Below are 6,977 nucleotides of genomic sequence, written 5' to 3'. Positions count from 1 at the left end.
TTTACCATGTGTTGCCTCAACTTGGATCAGTCTATGAAATTACACGGTACTGCACACCTGCATCAACTAAGTTCAATCCGTTATATTTAGGCACAAAAGATCCTTCCAATGAAAAAGACTGAAACAATGGAGCTTTTCTAAGGAATAGCAGTTGATTTTCAATCTCGGCTGCAAGAGTACAAGCTCCTCTGCAATTCTAAAGTTAAATGCATAATATAATTGGATGAGAAAACTTTTGGTTATATATATATATATATATATATATATATATATATATAGAGAGAGAGAGAGAGAGCTGCTAACCACTTTTCTAGCTAAACGCTCAGCTAACCGGGCTTTCGAAGGTTTTTTTCATGTTTAACTTAAATCTGACCGTACAGATGTGTTCAGCATAGTCAATTTACTAGGAAACGATATTTGGATCATATTTTTCAATAAAAAGCATGATTTTTAAGCTTTGAATATTTAGAAAAATCTTAGACCATCAATTTTTTAAACCTTATAAAAACCTACCTGCATATTGGAATCAGATGATCAAAGTATTGATTCTTATAAAGTCAAGCATCTAGAACACATCTGTACGGTCAGATTTAAGTAAAACATGAAAAAACTCTTCGAAAGCTCAGTTAGTTAGAATAGTGGTTAGCAGCTACCACCTTCTCTCTTCCTCTCTCCCTCTCTCTCTCTATATATGTGTGTTAATGTTTGCTACCCTCTTGGGTAAGAAACCTCCTAGTAAAAAACTGCAATATTTATAAATTTTTAATGTTTTCTGCGCATCCGATCCTCCAGATGTGTATATAGAAATCGGTTCTTAGATCATGTCATTCTATCGTGTATGTAAGATTTTACAGCCATTGAAAAATCAGCTTACAATGTACCAAAATTTCAACTCACAAATCATATTTTTATGTTGAAAAGTACGCCCAAAGAGTCAATTCCTACTATTTTTTTACCATGCCGGACAGTGCGGACACAGCCATAGGGTTAGATTTGGTCAAAACAACTTCCTATTGTGAAGCGCCGTGGGCTTTGGTGCAGTGGAGGGGGCCTTGGCTACTGGACCAAATACTTTTCTTTTATATATATAGAAGGGTGTGCTTGTGCCAAACTGTCTTCATGAGAAAATTTGGTTATCAAATAGATTTGAAAAAATAGAATTGAATCGATTTGAATTGGATAATTTAAAAACGATTTTTATTAAAAATCGCGGAAAAGAAACAGAAAATTCAGAGAATTGTATAGAAAATAAATTAAAAAACAAGTTATAGAGGGGAATCCAAGTGTGGGGTCACAACATAAACAATATGATCACGATAAATATCAGGTTTTTTTACTTGTTATGCATTCATGCACACAAAAAGGGAAAAGGAAAAAATAAGTAGAGCCGTTTGGTCTGATACAGCCGATTCAAATAAAAAATTGTTCTAGATCGCTCTTTAATCAATCCCCGTATCCGAAGGAGTAGGAGGCTGATTCGAATCAATTCTGAGCATTAGTTGGAACGCTTTGTTCGGTCTCTCTCTCTCTCACAGTGTTGTGAGAGGTGTACGCCTCAGTACCTGAAGCATACGCTTCAGAGGCGAGGCGCACACTCAAGGTACTGAGGTGCACACTCAGTACCTGAAGCGTACGCTTCAGAGGCGAGGCGCACACTCAAGGTACTGAGGTGCACACTCAGTACCTGAAACGTACTGGAATGTACGGCACCTCCTTTCTGGTGCCACATTTGAACACCCTTTCTGTTGTGTGACTGCATCATGGAAGATGATCTCAACTGCACAAACCATCCCCCGATTTCCCTTCTATGTTGCACCTTTTGATTCTCATCCATCATACACTTGTCTCGTATCCTTAATAGTTCTCGCTGCTTCCACAAGGCTTCCAAATATGTTTTTAGGCCAGCCCCCTCTTCAACCTTTGGATCCTCTGTGCTTCTGGGAATCGATTTTATTATTTTGTTAATATTATATATTTTATTAATATTATATATTTTATTATTTTGATTATTTTCATTATTTTGATTATATTATATATTTTATTATTTTATCAATTTTCATTATTTTATTAATATTATATATTTTATTATTTTGATTATGAAGCTTACGCTTCAACACCTCGAGGCTTACGCATTGCTTCATAACATGCTCAATGCCTCGCTTTGCCTCATCGCATTTAACAACCTTTCTCTCTCTCTCTCTCTCTCTCTCTCTCTCTCTCTCTCTCTCTCTCTCTCTCTTGTTTTAGATCATTTTTTGAAAAACTTACATTTAGGAGTCCAAAAATGGGCCTCAGGGCTTTTGTTTTTCTTGTAACTTAAAAAATATTCATATTCAAATGCAAGGTTGTTAAATGCGATGAGGCAAAGTAAGGCGTTGAGCATGTTATGAAGCGAGGTGTAAGCCTCGAGGCGTTGAAGCGTAAGCTTCATGATCAAAATAATAAAATATATAATATTAATAAAATAATGAAGATTGAAAAATCAAAGCCAAGGCAAGGGGATTGAACTTATGAGAAATGACGATATATTAATTTTGGAAGAATAATACAATGTGTGACCGACCATGTGGGGCTAACAACCTGAACCTCATTGTCTGTAAGTCAAGGGTTAACAACAGTCGATTCCCAGAAGCACAGAGGATCCAAAGGTTGAAGAGGGGGCTGGCCTAAAAACATATTTGGAAGCCTTGTGGAAGCAGCGAGAACTATTAAGGATACGACAAGTGTGTGATGGATGAGAATCAAAGGGTGCAACATAGAAGGGAAGTCGGGGGATGGTTTGTGCAGTTGGGATCATCTTCCATGATGCAGTCACACAACAGAAAGGGTGTTCAAATGTGACACCAAAAAGGAGGAGGCGCCGTACATTTCAGTACCTTGAGCGTGCGCCTCACCTCTGAGGTGTACGCTTCAGGTAGTGAGGCGTATGCCTCTCACAACACTGATCAAATGGCCAAATTATTTACCCTTTTTTTAAGGGGATCAATTAGTATTTTTTAAATTTAAGACAATAGAGGAAAAAGGAATTACTATTTCCAAGATGATGGATGTTAACTTGAGATCCTTGTTTGATAGTTTTCAGAAAATCTATGGCCTATATCAGTAATTTCAGACAAGTGAGACTCGTTTCTGGGATTAGGGACAAAATGTCTGATAGGAAGGCGTTGTTCACCGTGAGAAAGACCAATGGTGCTAGGTCTGGCCTTTGGGCAGTGGCGCCTCCCGCTTGTGGTACATGTTTCATTATAGTCAATCTTGTCCTGTTTTATGAAATATGAATGTCAGCATTGAAATGCTTTAGGTTAGTGACTCATGACAAATGGAGGCGTGCCACCTAACCCGAAGCATATCGACCATTTTCCGGACGAGGAGGAGGCTTCTTGAGTCCCTCATCACCATGGAGCAATGTCACAAAGATACAGGGACACGAGGACGCATCACGTGGATCTGACTCGCAAGTTTGATTTTTTTTTTTTTGAAAAAAATATGACACGAGGGCATGAAGTTATTAATTTTTGTTCAATAAAGTTTTTTTTATATTTGAATAATAAACGATACATTTTTTAATGAAATAATATTAAAACATCTAACACATTTAAAATAATAGCTGTACGTGTCAGTGGTCATGTTGATGTGTCCAAGAGTGTCCGCTCGTGTCAGGAAGGATACAGACCCAAAATGGTGTATCCATGTGACATACCTTTGAGGGGTCTTCAGCTAGGATTGCAAGCGGTTCGGATTGGGATGGTGATTTTGCAAATTTTGGCCGTCCCTGTTCCGAACCTATGCACTCTTTCTCTATGGGCAAACAAATAAAAAGGTTAAAAAAAAGCTTCTTACCCACATGAATATAAAAAGTTAAAAAAAGGAAATCAGTAACGCGCCAGGTAGGGGTCGAACCTACGACTTTCTGCTTAGGAAACAGACGCTCTATCCACTGAGCTACAGGCGCTTTTGTTGTCTGCTTTTAAATCTTATTCCAATTTTTAGTATTCTAGAGGTAATCTTACACCGAGAGAAAGGGTCACATCCTCTCCATTTCTTTCCACGAGAGATTTCCATGATGGGCAGGTGACCCACCGTTAGTTTTTTTGGCTTTTGCTTTAACCACTTCTTTTCCACATACTAATCATTCCTTGAGAAAGTTATGCAATCCCACGCGAAATTGTGGATTTCATTTGTGTCCTCGTTTACTGAAGTAGTTCCCCCAATCCCCTGGGAAAGAAATTTCCTGCGGGAGTATGTCGGACTCATGTTTGAACATCCATTATTTTAATTATTCTTACCCAGCTTTATGATACTAGATCTGGCGACACGGATAAACCTTCTCACTATTGTTTTCCAACGAAAGAATCTGGCCATTGAAATTTTCATTTATATCCAACTTAATTTAAATGCCAATGCGGGGATGTCAAGGGGTTGGGTTCAAGTTTTTTGACCAAGAGAAGAGGAGCCCTTGCCGAAGCGAGGAAAACCTCGGGATCTCCTGCTGGTTCCGGAGGTCTTAGGCAAGCAAGCAGAGGGGTGCTCTCGTTATAAGAATGTTTAGAAAAAAAACTATCAATTCCCATCTTTTTTTTCTATTGATTATTTTTTCTGATCGAGATGTATGAATCCATGGATCTTGATCCTCTTCATGGGGATTTTGTAAATATTCATTCCAAAAAATAGAAAGTTTGAAACAATTTGGGACTTTTTTGGAGATACGCCACTCCTAAAATCATTCCAAGCATTGTTAAACGCTTTCATAAAATTCTCATATATTGTCCGGATAGGCCAAAGTTTCAATAGCTGGCTCTAGGTCTGCCAGTCAAAAAACGTCTGAACAACCTGCTTTACGTGACCCACCTCTGAAAGGTACGAACACATTCTTTGATCCAACGACCTTCATCTCAGCACCCTCACAACCACCCTGCTGGCCACATGGGCGACCCCACGGTGGTGGGTTGGGTTTAAGTTTAGACAAATTAGGTACAACAATCACCATCCGAAAGATAATTTGATACAGAAACCATATGTCACAATGGGACACGAGCAATATGCTCTGACATGCCAACACACATGGACATTGTTTTAACTTTGTATAATTATATTTTAATAGTTTTTATATTATTAAAAATGCTCTTTTATTATTAAAGTATCAGAAAAATGTTTTCATTAAAATAAAACCACAAAAATTCCACTTTGATTCCCCTTTATGCACCATTCATAAAATTCCCTACCCGATCTCCAACCCATTTGTAAGGATGTAAAAGGGTTGAGCATAGGTTGGATCTAGGCATTACTGAGTCCCTAGTGGCGTGTCCCTGATGACACAAGCAGACATGCTCGGACATGTGGACACAGACATTGACACGTACAAATAGTGTTTTAATATTATTTTATTATTTTTAATATTTCAATATTTTATTTTAATAAAAATATATTTTTAACATTAAAAAACCAAAAAATAGTTTTTTATTGATTAAATAAAATAAATTTTTTTGTCCTCGTCCTATTTTCCAAAAAAAAAATCAATCTTGCCAATCAAATCCATGTCACTCACCCTCATGTCGACGTGTCTTTGTGACATAGCTGAGTCCAACCTAATCGGATTCAGAGCCGAATGGAAAAAGATAAAACAGAATTGGGATCTGACTAGCTTAAAACCTGATATTTACGCCTAATCGGTTCGGGTTTTAGCTAGATTCCAATTTTAATCGGATTTGAGATCCGGTTTGAATGCAAAACTCAATCCAATTATTAATCCGATCCGAATTTGGCTACCAAACCCGACTAATTGGATTCGGGTCGGGTGTCCGGTTACATCTGACCATTTGCATCCGCTTCCCGCCTGATCATTCCATCAAATATCACGAGCGCGCGCGCGAGAGAGAGAGAGAGAGACGCGCGCGCGCGCCATGATATCCTCCCCCTCGTCTTCGTTTCCAGAGTTCTCGAACAGTTTCCTGGAACGCCTTGAGCGCCAGGTGTCCAGCCTCAGCGGTGACCTCGAATCCCTCGGATCCATGGTCGTCGATACTGTCTCCTTCGACGAACTCCTCGGTCACCGCAGGGAGATCTACAAGGACAATTCTAAGCGGATCGCAGAAACTGAAGAGAAGGTGAAAGAGCTCGGCATCGAATTAGGTTTGTCGTCTTCGAAGATTCGTTTGATTGAATGGAATCAACTGCTTTCCGTGTTGTTTTTCCTTCGCAATCGTTTTCTTCCTTATGACTTGTAGCCGATTGAATGTGGTGTGGAGCTCGTCGCCGATGGTCTTGGAGAGGATTTGGATGGAGGAACTCCAATTTCTGGTAGATACATAGACTTCGAGCCGGTTTCTCCCTCAGAATCCGAGAAGGGGATAATCAGATTTTTCTTGGTGGAGTCACCCACGTAACCTGCCCCACGATTAATGCTATAAAAGGGGTGTTGATGAGAGACCCTTGTGCAGAAACTAAAGAGAAATCACACGTGATTTCTGTTTTCTGAGATTGATTCCTGCTCACCATCGATGAAGGGCCTGCACTCATTGAGAGTAGCGATCGGCCGGGGAGACGAATATCTCATAGTTGCCGATTGAGTTCGCTTAACGACAATCTGACAGGTATGCCATCGCCCTTTCTCTTGCGCAGGCCCCAACATTTCTTTGATGAGTACATGATGTCTTGGTTTGATTTCTTTACGGATTGTTTGGTGTATCGATGGGTTGGTTTTATCCAATGTCACAAATCGAGTTCTCGAGAAAATGTCGGGTGAGGAAAAATCACATGACGCTTCGAAGTTTTTGTTTTCTCGGCAAAACATTGAGAAAATATAAAAAGTAAAAACCAATACGAAAAAAGATATAAAATTGTAATTAAAAAAATAGATAAAGTAAGAACATCTTAAAACTCTCTTTATCGCATTAATAACATGATACGAATGTGATATTTTGAAAATAGGCAACATTTATTACATTAATATCACAATAAAAGGTGTACTTGTCACGTAG

The 6,977-nt window shown here is 38.9% G+C and overlaps 1 non-coding gene across 1 annotated transcript; it reads right to left on the bottom strand.

The window, feature by feature from the left end:
• Positions 1–3,879: 3,879 nt before the first annotated feature.
• TRNAR-CCU (transfer RNA arginine (anticodon CCU)) lies at positions 3,880–3,952 on the bottom strand. Its single transcript has one exon. It is a non-coding gene; the product is annotated as a tRNA-Arg (tRNA).
• Between the last annotated feature and the right edge of the window lie 3,025 nt (positions 3,953–6,977).

The sequence above is a fragment of the Nuphar pumila genome, chromosome 8 (assembly GCF_984573655.1).
Source record: "Nuphar pumila chromosome 8, dmNupPumi1.hap1.1, whole genome shotgun sequence".
In the NCBI taxonomy this organism is placed as follows: domain Eukaryota; kingdom Viridiplantae; phylum Streptophyta; class Magnoliopsida; order Nymphaeales; family Nymphaeaceae; genus Nuphar; species Nuphar pumila.
Note: the sequence above shows the minus strand (reverse complement) of the source record. Positions and strands in the feature narration are given on the sequence as shown.